Source organism: Chrysemys picta, chromosome 14 (assembly GCF_011386835.1).
Source record: "Chrysemys picta bellii isolate R12L10 chromosome 14, ASM1138683v2, whole genome shotgun sequence".
Lineage (NCBI taxonomy): Eukaryota > Metazoa > Chordata > Testudines > Emydidae > Chrysemys > Chrysemys picta.
In genome coordinates, this window is record NC_088804.1 from 34,304,213 (window position 1) to 34,320,707 (window position 16,495).

Consider the following 16,495-nt stretch of genomic DNA (forward strand, 5'->3'; position numbering starts at 1 on the left):
AGTATATGCTTAGTTGGTCATTTTAAAAGTCATGCACGGATCCCAGAGCAACTCCTTAGTATATTTTGTTCACTAGTAATAATAAGGATCCAAGATCCTGTTTTCAGTTTTGTAAAGCAAAGGAACACTTGCTTACCCACAGGAAGAGGGGGGGTATTGGATGTATGTTTGACACTAACCGGTCACTCATCTATGTAGAAGTTTTTGTTTCTGGAGACCTGATGGAAGTGATCTATAGCCTGTCCTTTCTGGTGACAGCTCCCAGCGCAAAACTGAGAATGTTTCCCTTTTTACTATGTAGGACTTAACCAATATGCTAGATGGAGGTGACTCTTCTGTTGCAGGATATTCCTTTGTCAAATCAGTCTTTTCTTGGGGAGGCTTTTGGCTTTTCCTGCTTTCTTAAATGTTTTATTATCAAGCCGACAGGCTCAGCTGGTGGGCATCTGTATCCCTATTTGAAATTGTGTAATGCAAACAATAAATCCTTCTACATACCTGCCTTGCAATGCATGCCCTATGCTGCTTGTCCCCTATTTAATATTTCCCTGACATTCTCAGATTGGGGAGTGTCCTGGAAGTCTCCACAATCTTGAGTGTACAAAACTGCCTTTTGCCATTCTAGTTCTCCATGATTTGGTGAGTCTGCTGCTTTGTGGAAACTCCCCTCAAGTTTCTTGGTCTCTAGAAACCTGCCGCGTCAGCAGGAACCCAGTCAGCATGGTATATTGAGAGAAGGGGAAATTACTTGCATGTAATTCTGATTCTCTGAAGCTGCATGAATGGATTCCTTCTCACCCATCCAATTCTTGTGAGAGACAGATGAACTATGGCTGGATGAATCCATTTTATTTGTTACTATTTGTAGCAATGTTTATGCTTTGGTTTTAAGAGTACTTTCCCACTGCTTTATTGTAGAACCAGAGAATGCATTTCTTAGTGCATAGATGGCTGTGGCCATCCAACTGATGCACTGATTATACTGACATCTCAAACTGAAGCGGTTAGATACATAAGTTCTCATAGGTAATTGCTTCAACCTCTTGCTCAAAAAGAAGGGAACAAGCATGCTCTACAGAGGTGAAACGTACCACCTTCTGTGGAAGAGGAGCTGTTGTGTGGACTCAGCGGCCCTGCACAACTTCACATTTTGGAAGTTCAGGCTTTGTTCCAGAAGCCCAAAACTCAAGAGTGGGGATCAATTTCTATGATGCGTTCAGAGAGTGGAATTAGAGCAGGTAAGTTTCCCACTACTAGCCACCCAAGTAGAATAGCTAGCCACCCCACAGGCTCATGATGCTGAGCTGCAGGTTATCCTTTCTTTGGTTTAAGCCTAAAACTCTGTTTACAAAGGAGTGAATTGTGCATGCACTGTTACCAGTGACTATGGCCTAAAGGAAACCAGCAGCATTTTTTCAATAGAAATGAGTTTACACTGCTGGTACCCATGAATGGTTGTCTTATTTCAGTTCTCTAAAATATGCAATTACAGAGCACAGTAATACAATAGGGCTTTGATGCTGAATTTGGCCCCATTTCTCCCAGCCCCCACAGGATTAACATTTGATACTGGGGTATTACCTTAAATGAGTATGGTATTATCACAATTTGAAACTGTTAAATAAAATCCAGAGGCATGAAAACAATTTAACAGTAAATATACCTTGTTTTGATGGACATGAGTCACTTGAGTCCCAAAGTTACCTACAGTCTAAACAAATGTGATGTATTGTTCTGATTATAGAAAATTATTTACATTGGAAATTATGAAAATGAGGCTGTGGAAATTCCTTACACTAAAGCAGGGGTAGGCAACGTTTGGCACGCGGCTCGCCAGGGTAAGCACCCTGGCGGGCCGGGCCAGTTTATTTACCTGCTGACGCGGCAGGTTTGGCCGATTGCAGCCCCGCTGGCCGCGGTTCGCCGTCCTGCTCCAATGGGGGTGGCGGGAAGCGGCGCGGGCGAGCGATATGCTGGTCACGGCTTCCTGCCGCCCCCATTGGCCCAGGACGGCGAACCGCGGGTGCTTACCCTGACGAGCCGCGTGCCAAACTTTGCCGATCCCTGCACTAAAGGAAGATATCCCTAGTTCTGGATTTATTAATTAACACTTGTAATAGGCAAGAGAGGTGACAACCAAATTTGGCCCTATTGTGCTAGGCACTGAACAAATGCATTAAAACTTGATTTGAAATCTTCAGTTAATATTTAATTCTTCCAAACTAATTTTTTTTTCTTTTTTCAATTTCAATTTTTCTTGCACTGCCCTTCCAAAATAATTTGCACTACCTTAAGTGTGTCAGTCTGCAAAATTGATTTTAGGCAGGATTCTTTCCCAGTGTTGTTAACAATGACTTAGATGTTTCACTACCCTTTTGTTGGCTGTAATGGGCTGGCTGGTGAATAAAGGGAGACTTGTTTTTGGCACCCAAAATAGTCTATGGTTTCACCGTAGCCTCTCCATACAAACTTGTTTCCAAATGGTAATACTTGCACTATTTTCTTGCATTTCCTGCTTTATCCCAATTTCTCATCCTTGCAACTATTGGATCTCTTACACCTGTGTTAGACCACTCTGAACTCCACTTCCATTTTAGACTCACACGGGCTGTGATTGGTCACCTAACCATGCATCCCATGACCTGTTTGTTTGTGGGGAAAAACTTGAATGTACGTTTTGCCATTATGAATCAGCCAACTGGTTAATCAAATCCAGTATTCTATCGCTGGCAATGCTCATTACCTGATCCTTCAAAGGAAAATGAAAAACCCTAAAATGCTCTAGGGTCCAATCTAAAGTCATTGGAGTATATAGTACCTCTGTTGCTCTCAGTGGGCTTTTGGATCGGACCTTTAGACAACCATATAATACTTTCTTTCAGCCAGAGATGAATTCTTCCCTGGTCTGTCACAATCATTTTACCGTGCCCTGAAGCATGAGTTAAGATGAAGGTGCTCTACTTTCCTTGGCTGGCTGTAAATAAAGTTGCATGTTATCTTGTCTGTCTAAAGCATCCAGTTTTTCAAAGGATAGTAAAAGCAATCCAGAGACTAGTCTATATTGTCTCTTGGATACATCCACATAACGGTCATGGCATGCAGATTTACTGAGAAACACGAAGGACAAAATATTTAAATGGAGAAGTAATGCAACTTCTCCATTTAAATATGCAACTTCTAACAAACTTCTAACTTGTATACATTAGGGATTTGAGTGCTTTTATTCTAAATAGGGTATTTTGCATGCACCTGGGCAGAGAAGTGGCATACTGGTAATGTGCACATACCTTATTTGGACATGAACATATGCATACATCAACTTCAAAACAAAAAACTGGCTTTAGCTTCTGAAAGAATACTGACACTTGTGTGCAAATTAAACATATTGCACTTTCATTCATTAATACAAAGGAGACATAAACAAGTTCAGGGCGCAGCCCCTTTCTTATATTCTGCAAAATATAAGCAAAAAGACAGCTGAAAAACTAGATATGTCAAACTTAACAATGAGTTGCCTTGCATTTTTATTGGTGTCTTTATAGGTAAAAGTTTACGTTAAGCCCTGATAAGGGAGAGGAGGCATGTTTGTTTATACTGTGGAGATATGCAGGCATCCATTTATGTGTATACACTTGTAAATACTTATTTCATCTATTATTTGATAGCATGAAAAAACACTTGGTTTAAATTGCAGGGAAGTTTTTGTTTCTTCAGCCTGACAGAAATTGGCAGTCTAGGATAATAAATCTCTCTTAAATATACATGTACACTTTTATGTACCCAAAATGAAGTAACTGGTGTATAGAAACTCTTCTCTTTGACGTTATCTGAAATCCTAAAGCAGCATAAAGCATTTATATTCAGCGAAGAGTTAAACAGCTTAAAGAAACTAAGATTGTGAAACTGGTCTTGCTGAACTTGTTCAAGCTATAAACCACTCCAGAGCCAGATCTGTTTTCTCCCAAATTACTTTTTCATAAATTTCCCTTGAAAATATTACCTCCAAGTACACATATGCCATGCCTTTTTTAAGAGTCTAAATTCTGCTGTTACTCATGTGTACATCTAGATTATTACCTGTGGTTACTCTGAATTAGCATAAAAAGGTAATAGAGCATGTTTCTAACTTAACAAAATGACTGATTTTTGCTATTTTAGGTCCTGGTCCTGACAATATTTTGGTACATTTTTAACGTTAAGCATGTGACTAATGTAATGTATTTCAGTGGTACTGCTCACATTCTTAACTTTAGGTGCATATGTGTTGGAAGGGTTGAGGTTTTAAATTAAAAGGTTATCTATATAAAATTACGGGTGTAGAACGTACTTGAATAAAGCGGATGTGGATAATATGGGTATGCTTTGTTCAGTCAATGTAAATCATCCTTAATTTACTAAAGGAATATCTGGTGCTGAAATTACAACACTGAGGTCAACCAAATTATGTTTAAATGATCTTTTATCATGAAAGTTGTGCAGAGTAATTCTCTACAGTTTCCTTTGCTTTAATCTAATTTGGGGATGCTCTTTGTCATTTTGACAACACAATCTTCACGTGAAGATTTCTGTTGTTCCAAATAAACGTACATCAAAACGTCATTTTTGAGGTGGGCCTTTGTAGTCTCACTTTGGTTTGTTTAAAAATGCTGCTGTGCTTGTGTTTCAACAAACCTACTGCAAACAGGCTTCCATTCACAGCGCTCTCTGTAAACACTAGGTGGTAAATATGCGGGCGGAAGGGGGTATGTTAGTGACCGTTCACTTTTTCTGAATGCATGGTGCAAATTCGCAGGAATTTCAGTGGTTCTCAAAACCTCTGCAGCTTTTTTAAAGTAGTTGATGTGCATTAAAGTCTACATGCTTGAATGGCAAACAAGTCAGTGGAAGGATTTGCCAGCTAGAGTTATTAAAATTCCTTTGCTATGCAATTAATAGACTCAAAGGGCCAGATTGTTCAACTCTGTATTGACTTGGTCAGGTTGATGCAAAGTTTGTCTGTTTTGTGTGCACGTAAAACTGGAGTAGTGGAAATCCCCAAATGAGTTTTCTGCTACTTAAAAATATCAGCAATCTGCTGAGCTGCTTCCGATTTATACAGTCCCATAAATCATCCTTTATACTGCCTTTAGGTGGAAAACATTAGATAACTTGAGAAGCTGCTGATACAATACATCAAGTGGATTAATAAGTTTCAAACAGTGGCCTCCATTTTGGAATGTGCAGTTTTGCCAATGCCTGTTTCAAGCACTCACTTGGCTGCAGAGCAGACAGTACTCTACATATATTTGCAAGAGCACATATGAAAGAGGTGGGCTATGAGCCATGTTTTCAAGCTGGCCTTATTTTCATTTTAACCACTTATTAGAATTTAGCACCTGATTGTTTCACTTGTATTTAAAATTATTTGGAATGGATAAGTACAAAACTCCATGGATGAGTCTGTTCCAAAGCATATTGAAGCAGCTAGATTTATCAACCGCATTTGAAATATCAGAAGTTTATTTCATCCCCTCACTGTATGGAGTTTGAGCTTCTAGTAGGGTGACGAGATAGCAAGTGTGAAAAATCAGGACGGGGGAGGGAGGTAATAGGCATCTATATAAGAAAAAGCCCCAAATATCGGGACTGTCCCTATAAAATCGGGACATCTGGTCATCCTAGCTTCTAGTGGACAAACTTTAGTTTCAGAAGGATGTTCCTATTTGACTTTTGCCATTTTAGCCTATTAAATTGTAATAAACAGCCAGAAGCAAGTGGGTTTTTTGTTTTATATAAAATTTACAAGTGGCAATCCCAAAGAAGAAACGTTGTCTTAATAGTTGTGAAACTGTTTAGTATAATGCATGCAAAAACAAAACCTGTGCCAAAAGTTTTTTTTTGCATTTGTCTCATGTTACCTTCTAAAGTTGTACTGTTACATACATAAAGCTACAGTAAGTTATTCATATGTTACAATGCTTTTCACCAATGAAGAACTTAAGTAATCTTGTAAATGATGCATAATATGTTGGAGTAAAGTTAATTTCAATCTGATTTTTGTCTTGTATTTATTGTATGACTGTGCCTAAATGTGGCAACGGAAAGTACATGCTGTTTGGGAAAGCAGTAGAGCATCACTTATAAGAGCTATAAAGGAAATGAAAAATGGTGGCTATTTTTGAAAAGACAATTCTATGGTATTCCACATTCTTCAGCCTCTGGTGAAGAAGCCACTGTTATGAAGAGTAAAAACCCCATTAATCCTGAAAACAGTCAAATGTTTCTAGTTCCCTAGAGTTCAGTGAGTTACCTGTATAGGAAGTGTGGAGAGCTATGACAAAAAATAGACTGACACAGAGCTAAATTTCTTAACTTTTTTTTAAAAGGGTTATCAGATTTACTCATCAATATTCAGAAAATTCATTCTATATCCGAAGAGTAAAACCTATAACTTTGGAAAGGGTAGACTGTATTTTGTGTAGCAAATAGTTGTTTTCAGATCAAAAGTCAACTTTACTTATGGAACTGTGATAGGCTCTCCTAAAACTACTGTCACATCATCAAATGTAGCCAGGCAACCACCTGCTAACCATAGTTGTCACTCTTGCCTGTGAATCAGTACGGACCTAATGCCCCAGGAGCACAATGCTCTTGGCAGAGCTGTGTTTCAGAAGAGCTGTTAAACTGAGGTTCTGACCATTTGTCATTAAGAGCCTGTGGAACTTCTCATACGAGTCATCAAGTCCAAAATGGGTGACTCTTCTGCCTCCTTAATTCCCCGTCCAGTTTCAATTGGATACAGTATTTTCTTGCCTTGAACTGTTGTGTAGTGTTGCTGCATTGAAGTCCTCTGTGACTCATACTGAAGATATTGTACAGTCATAGTGCAAACATTTATGTATACTTTGCCCTGGCTACATGAAACCTCAAAGTCTAATATTCATTGGAAACTCGTGTCTCAAAATATCATAGGAGAAAATCAGGTTTTAATATTTTAAATGGGCAGAACAGAAGTAGAAACAAAATTGTAAACACCTAAAACGTATAATTTTGCCTTTGTGGATGATATTCTGCATACAAATCGAGCTGGGTTGGAATAATTGGATGCTGGTTTGGACCACTTGTTATCTCTTTTCTCTCGCGTGCCCAATACAGTTTTTCCACCAACTTAGTACTTTTTTGGGGGTAAAACAGTCTAATTTCTACTCTTGCCCCAATATTTTGTACCAATATCCTGCCTAAGTCCCCACTTAGTCAGAGCACTAAGACCAAATGAAAGTAAATGTTCAACTGTTTTGCTTTAGTACAGATGTTGTATGTAGGGCTGTGAGATGTGTATGCGAAACTTCTGTCTACATACACTGGGCCATAATGGGGTCAGATCTTGTTCTGACATAGTTGTGGTGCAGAGGTGTAAGTTAGGACAGTGCTCAACCCCTGAAGTGTTAGCACGGCATTTGCCCAGCTCAGCTGCACTTTGCCTATGTCAAATTATCTGTTTAAAGGGATGCTGTGGCTGGAAATACACTTGAAAAAAAAAATTGTTCTCATGCCCAAATAGGTGGATGCAGTATTTTGGTTGTAAGCATCTGCAGGGAAATGTAAAGTGCATAGTGATGCCTTTCAATTACTTCCAATAAATTGAAAAGAATTGTATTGAGTGTTTTCATGAAACACAATATGGGTCTGGTCAACTTTTTTAAAGTGTTATTTTGGAGTCCTGACTACCTGTAAGCTTCCCTTTGTTCTAGAGATGGTGTTGGAACATCTCTGAAATCATCATCTATATTCTGGTGAAGTCAGTGCTCAATCATTAGCTAGAAATTAAATCCTCGTTTAAAATACTTTAACTATTTTACATAATTACATATGCACACATCTGCTGCCAATGACCACAGTATGTCTTGTGGGCTCAAATTCTGTTCAATTAGACTAGTGGAGTTACTCCAGATTTATATCTGCTAAACCGAATAGATTCGATCCAATGAGCTCAAATCAGTTTATTGCTGTGAAGTTACATTGTCCCAAAAAGAAGGAGGTGGGGAGGGGGGGGGGCAGACAGTTTAAAAGGCAACATAGGGATTGTGAGTTTGCTGACTATTAATGAAGGCAATAGCTGTTCTGAGATAAGTGGACCTGTAATTTCTGACCTACTACCTGGCTTGGCCTCGCTGAGAGTCTGGTCTTTTCTGTTACTGTTCATGAAAAGCAGCCCTAGCCACATTGTGTTCTGTGTTCTGCACTCCCCTTCTTTGCAGAATTGCATGCTGGTAAGTTGACTGTTCTCTCCCGAGGCAATAGCATTAGAACTAGTTGCAGTGTTTCGGTCTCACAAAGAACACAATGCCAGTGATGCTGCTTGGGGTCATCTTGCAGGAAAAAAGTTACTAACCTTTCTGTAACGGTTGTTCTTCAAGATGCTTTGCACATGTCTATTCCACTGTACGTGTCTGGGGGCTCCAGTGCACAGTTGTCGGAGTTTTTACTCTTAGCAGTACTCATCAGGAAGGGCCAAGCACCTTCTGTTGTGTCTTGCACACCATGCAGGCATAAAAGGCCAAGCTGCCCCAGACCCCCCTCAGTTCCTTACTGCTGGAATGACTCCCGATAGAGAGGGGAAGAAGCAGAGGTGGTTGTGGAATGGACATGTGCAACACATTTAGAAGAACAACTTTATGGAAAGGTTAGAAACCATTTTTTCTTCTTTGAGTGATTGCACATGTCCAGTCCACTGCAGGTGACTCACGAGATGTCTCATCTGGAGGTGGGTTTGGAGTCAATTTGAACAGGGACCATTCGTCCAAATTTAACAATCTAGAGACTGCTGAGAGATTGCATAGTGGGAGGCAAATGTGTGACATGCTGACTAGGTTGCTACTCTGCACAGTACAGGTGCACGAGCCAGAAATGCCACAAAATCTGCTTTGTATCTAGTTGAATGACCCAATACGCTATTCTGAGGGTTTATATTAGCCAACTGATAACATAGGCGAATACAACTAGATATGTACAACAAAAATCCTTTGCATGGAAACCAGGCAGCCCTTCATTCTGTCTGCAAATGCAACAATGAATTGAGACCAAGATCTGAAAGGCTTTTTAGTCTGTTCCAATAGAATGCTACCACTCTTCCAACATTTAGTGTTTGGAGTGACTCCTCTCCCTTATTACCACGAGGCTTTGGGAAGAAGGTTAAGAAAACTGGTTGGTTTATATGGAAAGAGGAGACTACTTTTTTTATTATTATTATTATGAAAAACACCTTGGATGCGGACAAAGGTAGACTTTATCTGCATTAAAAAAAATATATGGAGGATATGATACTAACGCCCTAAACTCCCCTATTCTCCTAGCCAATGGAATGGCTATTAAAAATGCTACTTTCTTTGAAAGGTGTAACAGGTTGCTAGAGACTTGAAGGTGGGACCCATCAGCTTCGTTAAGGCTAAATTCAGTTTCCATGCTGGAATAAGACATGTGGAAACAGCCTATCCAACCCCTTTTAAAATCTTACAAAATAAGGTTGGAAAAAAAGGAGTGGCTATCCACACACGGGTGAAATGCTGATATACCTGCTAGGTGTACCCTAATGGAGCTAACTATTAATCTTTGATGTTTCAGATAGAAAAGATAGTCCAGCACTTGCTGAATAGAAGTAAGAATGGGGGAGACCCCTTTCAGCCTTGACCAAGAGGAAAAACTCTCACTTAGCCAGGTAAGTTGTCCTCATTGATTGTTTTGTACAATTCAGTACTTCCTGCAGTTCTCTGGAGCAGGGACCTCTGAAGTGTCCAGGCCGTCAGGTGAAGAGCATGAAGGTTGGAATGGAAGAGGTGGCTGTGATTCTGCAAAACTAGGTCTGTGTGAAGCAGGAGTAACAGTCAGGGACTGATTGAGAGGTCCGAGAGCTGTGAAAACCAGCATAGATGGGGCCAGGCCAGGGCCATTAGTATAAGACTGGCTGGCCTTGTCCTGTTTGGCCTTGTGAAGAACTCTTGTCAGAAGAGGGATGGGAGAAAAGCATGTCCTGCTCTGGAGCAGAACTAGTGACATTCTGTTGTCCCTTGTTGTAAATAGATCTACTTGGAGAGTTCCCCAGAGCTGGAAAATGGACCTTGCTATGTTTGGGCAAAGGGACCAGTCCATGGTGAGGGATAAGCAACCTGCTCAGGTGATCTGCCAGCATATTCTGAGTCCACAGGAGGTGGGCCATTTTCAAAGTATAGCGTTACCGATGCAGAAATCCCAGAATGGGATTGCTTACCAACAGAATAGTGAGGACTGGGCTCCTCCTACATAATCACATAAAAGATGGTGATTGTATTGCCAGTGAGCACCAATATGCCCCTTCCCCTAATTCAAGGAAGGAACGTGATGCAAGCTAAGTGGATAACCTGCAGCTCTCTGATGTTTGTGTATACTGAGATCTTGGGGAGACCAGAGACCCTGCATCTGCAGGTGGCTCAGATGAGCCTCCCATCCTAGGTTCAAGGCATCTGTGACTAAATTAAGAGTGTGAGATGGAACAAAAAAACTCCCATGCACACACTGGTCGAGTCTATCCACCAATCCATAGAATATTGGATGTGAATTGGTATGTGCACTAACATGTCCGTGTGGTGCTTTCTTGGAGAATATACTTCTGCCACCTGGCTGTGAAGGAGTTTGAGGTGCAGTCTGACATACTGGACCATATAAATGCATACTGACATGTGCCCCAGCAGCCTTAAACAAATTCTCATCATGGTGAGAGGATAAGCCTTGCCTTCAAGTCCAGAATAAGGCTTTGCATTGTATGAAATCTTGTCTGCAGCAGTAAAGCCCTGGCCGTTGTCAAGTTCAGGACCACTCCAATAAATTCTATTTTCTGTTCTAAAGATGGGACTGACTTGTCTGAGTTGATCAGGATGACTAGCATGTCAAAGGTGGATCAGATTGTGCAAATGCTGGACACCAGTGGCGACCTGGATTGACCTCTTATCAGCCAGTTACCCAGGTAGGGGAATACATGGGCCCTTAACCTCTGGAGGAATGTTGCCACCACTGTTGTACAGTTTGTAAAAACATGTGAGGCAGCTGAGAACCCAAAGGGGGCAAGGCTATGAATTGATAATGGTGGCCACTGACAGTCAATCTCAGAAACTTTGTGTCCCTGATGAATTGCCACATGAAAGTAGGTTGTGGCCCTGCGTGTGTGTGTGCGCGCGTACTGCAAGAGGCCGGAGAGCCTAATTCAGCAAAGCAGGGAGAGGGAATCCAGGCTGGTGGAGCAGGAGGGGCTCAGTGAAACCCCAGTACATCAGGTGGCCTCCCAGAAGGAGAGTCTAACTCGTCACACCTTTCATCTGGGAGCTTGTCTTTTAACTTCAAAACAGTATCCCAGAGGATGAAATTGTAGCATCCCAGCAAGTCTTGCTGGTTTGCAATACCCCTCTGGAATAAAGTCGTAATCTGCCTGTGGAATGACGCTTCCTCCCAAATAAATCAGGATTCTCCTCCTCTGAATTTTTTGGGGTTGAAGCCTGGTGTCATGGTCTTCCTGTTTCATTAGCTGCTGGCACTGCAAGGGAGCCTGGAGGATGATGGTTATATAGGTGCTCAAACCCCCGGGAGGAGACAGTGTCATCTCGCTGCTCTTTTTGCAGTCGGTAGTAGGGACGCTGGAGTCTGCCAGAGGACCTTGGTAGGCTGTAAGCCTCATTTATCGGCAGAGCTATTCTAGCTTGAGCCGCAGATGTCTGAATGTCCACCAGCTTGTGGATTTTTCCCAGACCTCATCTGGGTAGATATCTGTGGCCATAGCCATCTCCTCAGCAACTCCTGAGGAGTCATAAAAATCATCTAGAGGTGAAGAAATAGGCTCCGCTACAATTGCCTCGTTCATGGATGAGGAAGAGGATGCTAACAGTACAGGGGATGGTTCAGTGCCTGCGTCTCTTGTGGCTGTTCATGAAAGGGATCCTGACTCTGCTTGGTGTCAGGCTCAGTACTGATGCTATAGTGCTTGTGGAGATGATGCTCCTGATACCCAGCAGATGAAGCCAGCTGAGATGGCTCCAGGGACATTCTTGATTGTAGGGAGGAAGTCCCAGGGATTCCAAAAGGGCCGTTGGTATGGCCCAGTCCCCAAACATGCATAGTCCAAAGGTCCCTTCTATAAGCTCCCAGCTGATACTGATGCAGAAATCAGGGCCCCCCTCCGAATGGGACCAACTAGGTTGGGATACGTAGGATCTCACTTCAAAATCTGGTGAGGAAGGAGCAGCTTCTTGAGACCAAGCTGATGCTATACTGATTGGTGCCAGTAAAGAAGCTCAGAATCTAAAGACAGGGGTTCCTGGGAGATCATCTGTGGCTTTCTCCTAGATAGTACTAGCCTAACTGGCACCCTGGAGCTGCTCAGTGATGAGGTGAAGGTGCTAGAGGGTGTCTTAGCCGCTGGTGTCAGGTGAGTCTCTTGAACCGGTGATGGCGGCACCAAGAGTTTTAACAACTCTCTCACGGCATCAAACACCTCAGGAGTAGATGGTACTGGGAAGACACATGGCACAAGGAGATGCCAATGAAGGTGCTCAAGGAGCTGGTCTCAACAGGCCTGCACTGGGCTTTGGAGTCAATGAACTCTCCTGTTTAGAGGTGCTTCCTTTTTGAACACCCTCCTCAGTCGTTAGAAGAGCTTATCCTATTTGAGTCTTTTGAGGACCCGGGTACTAAGTGCAATTTCCAATGTCTCTTTGTTGGCACCTGTGACGCCGATCTGCGTCTCAGTATCAGTAGACTGGAGATGCACTACTGACTGACGCTGACCTGATGGGTACCCAGACTGTGGTAGAGGGGTGAGATGGAGGCCGTAGTGCCAATTCAATCAGTGGATATTTTAATCTGGCTGCCCTGTCTTTTTTTGAATGGGGTTTGAAGACCTTACAAATGCCACACTTGTCACTCACATGAACTTCCCACAAGCACTCGAGGCAGTTGGGGTGAGGGTCACTATTAGGCATTGTCTTGCCACAAGAGTGGCAGAGCTTGAAATCTGGAGAACATGGCATATCACCAATACTTTGGCCAGCACCCAAACTGGTTGCCAGAATCACAAAAACTTACTTTTTAAACTCACGACACTATCTACGGGTACTATGTACAGATATCAAGTAAAGACTTGCAGAAACAAGGACCAGGAGCTCTATCAACCTTCACGGGTGGTAGGAAGGAACTGAAGAGGGTCTCTGGCAGCTTGGCTCTTTATGCCTGTATGGCATGTGTGAGAAAGCAGAGGGTGCTCAGGTTAAAATCTCCAGCTGTGCACTGGAGCACCCAAACACCTACTGTGGAAAGGACACATGCAATCTCTCAAAGAATGAGACATTTGGAAGTGAGGGACCAAAAATTGGTAGTGCATTGATTTTTATTTGATCCATCTCTGTATTGTTTATGCTGTCAACAAATCACTTTTCACCCTCTTGCTTTGTTTTAGTACTAGGATACAGGAAGCAGTTTCAGTTGCAGCAGTATTGAGACTTTTCTCATTTCCCTGGATGGAAATTGCTTTCCTTTTCTTAAAAAAAGGCTCTAGATGCAAACAGGGAGCTGTTTCTTTCAGTTGAAGCAGAACCACTAATGTCTTTAAGGTCATACATCTCAGGTTTTCATGAAGATTACCATGGCTTACGTGTGGCAGGCTCATATCTTTACATTTCAGGGCTTTGTTTATGAGCTTTTCCAGTTGCCTTTTGTTGTACTTGTTTCCTGGCAAGTTCTTGGTACTCTTTTCACCTTGAAAAGCCTGAGTAGCATGCAATTTGCCATTACTCCTTTCTCCTTTTGTGCTATCAGTCATAGGAGCACAATTGAAAGATTGTGGAACCTTTTCTTTTCCTGAAACTGTCTCTCTTACAGCACATGTGGTTAATTTGCAATTAGGTTTTGATCGATCTTTTGTAGACTTGGTTGCCTGGGCCAATTCTTTTTTGGTAGATGGTGCTATATCTATGTGAGGTAAGTGAGTGAGTGTTTCCTTTGTCTTTGGTTTTTTAGACTTATTTTGTACTTGGTAGGAGGTGAAGGGAGCATCTTTACCCCAGCCTTTTACCTGGAGGTACAAAAGCATGTTAAATGTACATTAATATAAGTGGATTTTGTAACCGTAAAAATAAAAAAAATAATCATTAATGCAGTAGCTAAGTGTATTTGTGGTGTTGATATTAATTGATTATAATTCTTCAAATCCTCTTTAGAACCAAAGCACCTGAAATTTACAAAGGATTTTTTTCCTCTTGACCTCCCTTATAAAAGTTATTTTCAGCTCTTCCTGCAAGTCCTAAATCTGCATGAGAGACTGCAGGCCTTTTCACTCTTTTTGTGGTCATATTAAGAGATGACTGCTGTGCAAGTTTGGGGGCAGTTATGTAGGGACATGACTTTCACAGATTTCCATGATTTTTCAACATCTCATATCATCCTGCCAAAGAAAAACTTTTCCTTCCAACCCAAATCAACATGAGAAGGTTAATTTTGAATTTTTCTGATCTGCCATGAAATCCTCACCTGTAACTGCAATTGTGTAGGAAGCTGAAACTCACTCAGAGGAACTCTTGTGGTGTTCCACACCTTAGCACAGTCTCCAAGCTCACCCACGCAGCTACAATTGCATTCTACTCTCTGAGCCAAATTCTGATCTCAGCCTTGCCAGCCTAAATCCAGAACAACTCCACAGAAGACAGTGGAGGGAAGGAAGGGTGGTTCTATGGTTGGAGAACAAGATTTAGAGGCAAGAGAGCTGGTTTTAGTCTTGGTTCCATCACAGGCTTACAGCGTGCCATACTTCTAATGTAAAAAATTATTGATTTTTTTCAATTGGGGGTAATTGACATCAGAATCTGGCCTACTGATAAATGAGGGCTATAGAGTAGCTGTAACAATTCTTAACATCTTAGTGCCAAATGTTGTTGTTTATAATGATATAAACAAGTAACTGAGTAGTTTTTGGCCTCTACACAGTTTGATGTTATCCTGAGGTTTGGCTGGCACATTTACGACCCCCTTTTCTCCCTGTCTCAATTCTCTGACCAAAATGAAAGGTGCTAGTCAAACTCTCTAACTGTAGGGAAATATGTCCTTTTGCCTTTCTGATCTTTGCTTTGCTAGTGTTTGGAGTTTTTAAATATTTGTATTCGTTACTGTTACTTGTAGTTTACAAAAGCTGCCATTAAAATACCTAATAAATTTATAAAATGTAAATTAGATCTACAAGAATGGGGAGGGGGTGTGAATGTAAAACTAATTATCACAAATGCAATAAGTACTCTTACTGAAAGTGAATTACAAAAGCTAAGAAAAAAAATGAAGGTGTTTAAAAATATCTGTACATTCATTTTTAAAGTTATTCTTTATCCAATACACCCATAAAACTTAGATATTGCAGAAGCAAGGCTCATAACTGTCTGCTGTAACCACAGTCTTTTTCCTATCATCTGTCAAGTTATTTACTATCAGTTGTGCTGACGTCCAGTTAATGCAAGTTTATTTAATTACTATACTGAACATGGATATTGTGACTTTCTCCTTCTAGTAGATCGTTTTTCTAATTTCTCTTTGAAGCATCAGTGTTTTCAATTGTCTGATAGACACCACCTTCCCTCTTTTCAGGCCATGGACATGTCAGTAATTTCACAGGTGCTTATATAATGTTTAAATAGCACTATCTAGTACTGTCTGAGGCCTGGAAAGCAGATGTTTGGACTGATTTGCTCTTTCTACATGTTTTGATTATTTGTGAAGGCTCTCATTTGGTCTTAATGGTTTTCTGATGTTTCTCTTACAGCGTATTTTTAAAATTAAGTACAATGTTGGACTAGGAGAGAGACACAAGCTTTCTATTCGTAGTGCTTATTCAAATATATCTTAAATATTCCTGCTCATATAAATGTCAGTTTATTTCTACAGAAAAGGATATTTTACATTTAAATACAGTGTTATAGTATAAATCATTAGAGAATTTACTACCACTGCTACTTTTAATTAAGACCATAGAGATAAGGCAGATTGCATAGGTTGTCCTTCTGGCTAGGGTGTTTCCACCTAAAAGCACAAGACAAGTGGAGATATGCAACAACTGGGCATATTTTGAAAAGGGAGTTAGGCTATTATAAAATGGATGTTGGGGAGAGAGAGAGAGACAGAACTGACCTACCGAATGATGTCTCTATTCTGACAGATATTATCGGACATGTGCAACTGTAGTACTGTGATCAAATTGCATAGTTAAGCCAGACCCCTCAACTTTCTATTGCCTTGATTCTTGTAAACAAAATACAATAGATATTTCCTCTACAAAACAATGAGTGGAAATCATTAGGACTATTTACAGCCAGTTCTGTTTTTGAATAAATAACCACTTATTCCCATTCCTGTTTTAAAAGCATGAGAGCACCAAGTGGAAAAACAAACTATCTTGCTATAGTATTTGTGAACTAAAGTTGTAATACAAAGCACTCAATTCTTCTATTATGCCATATGT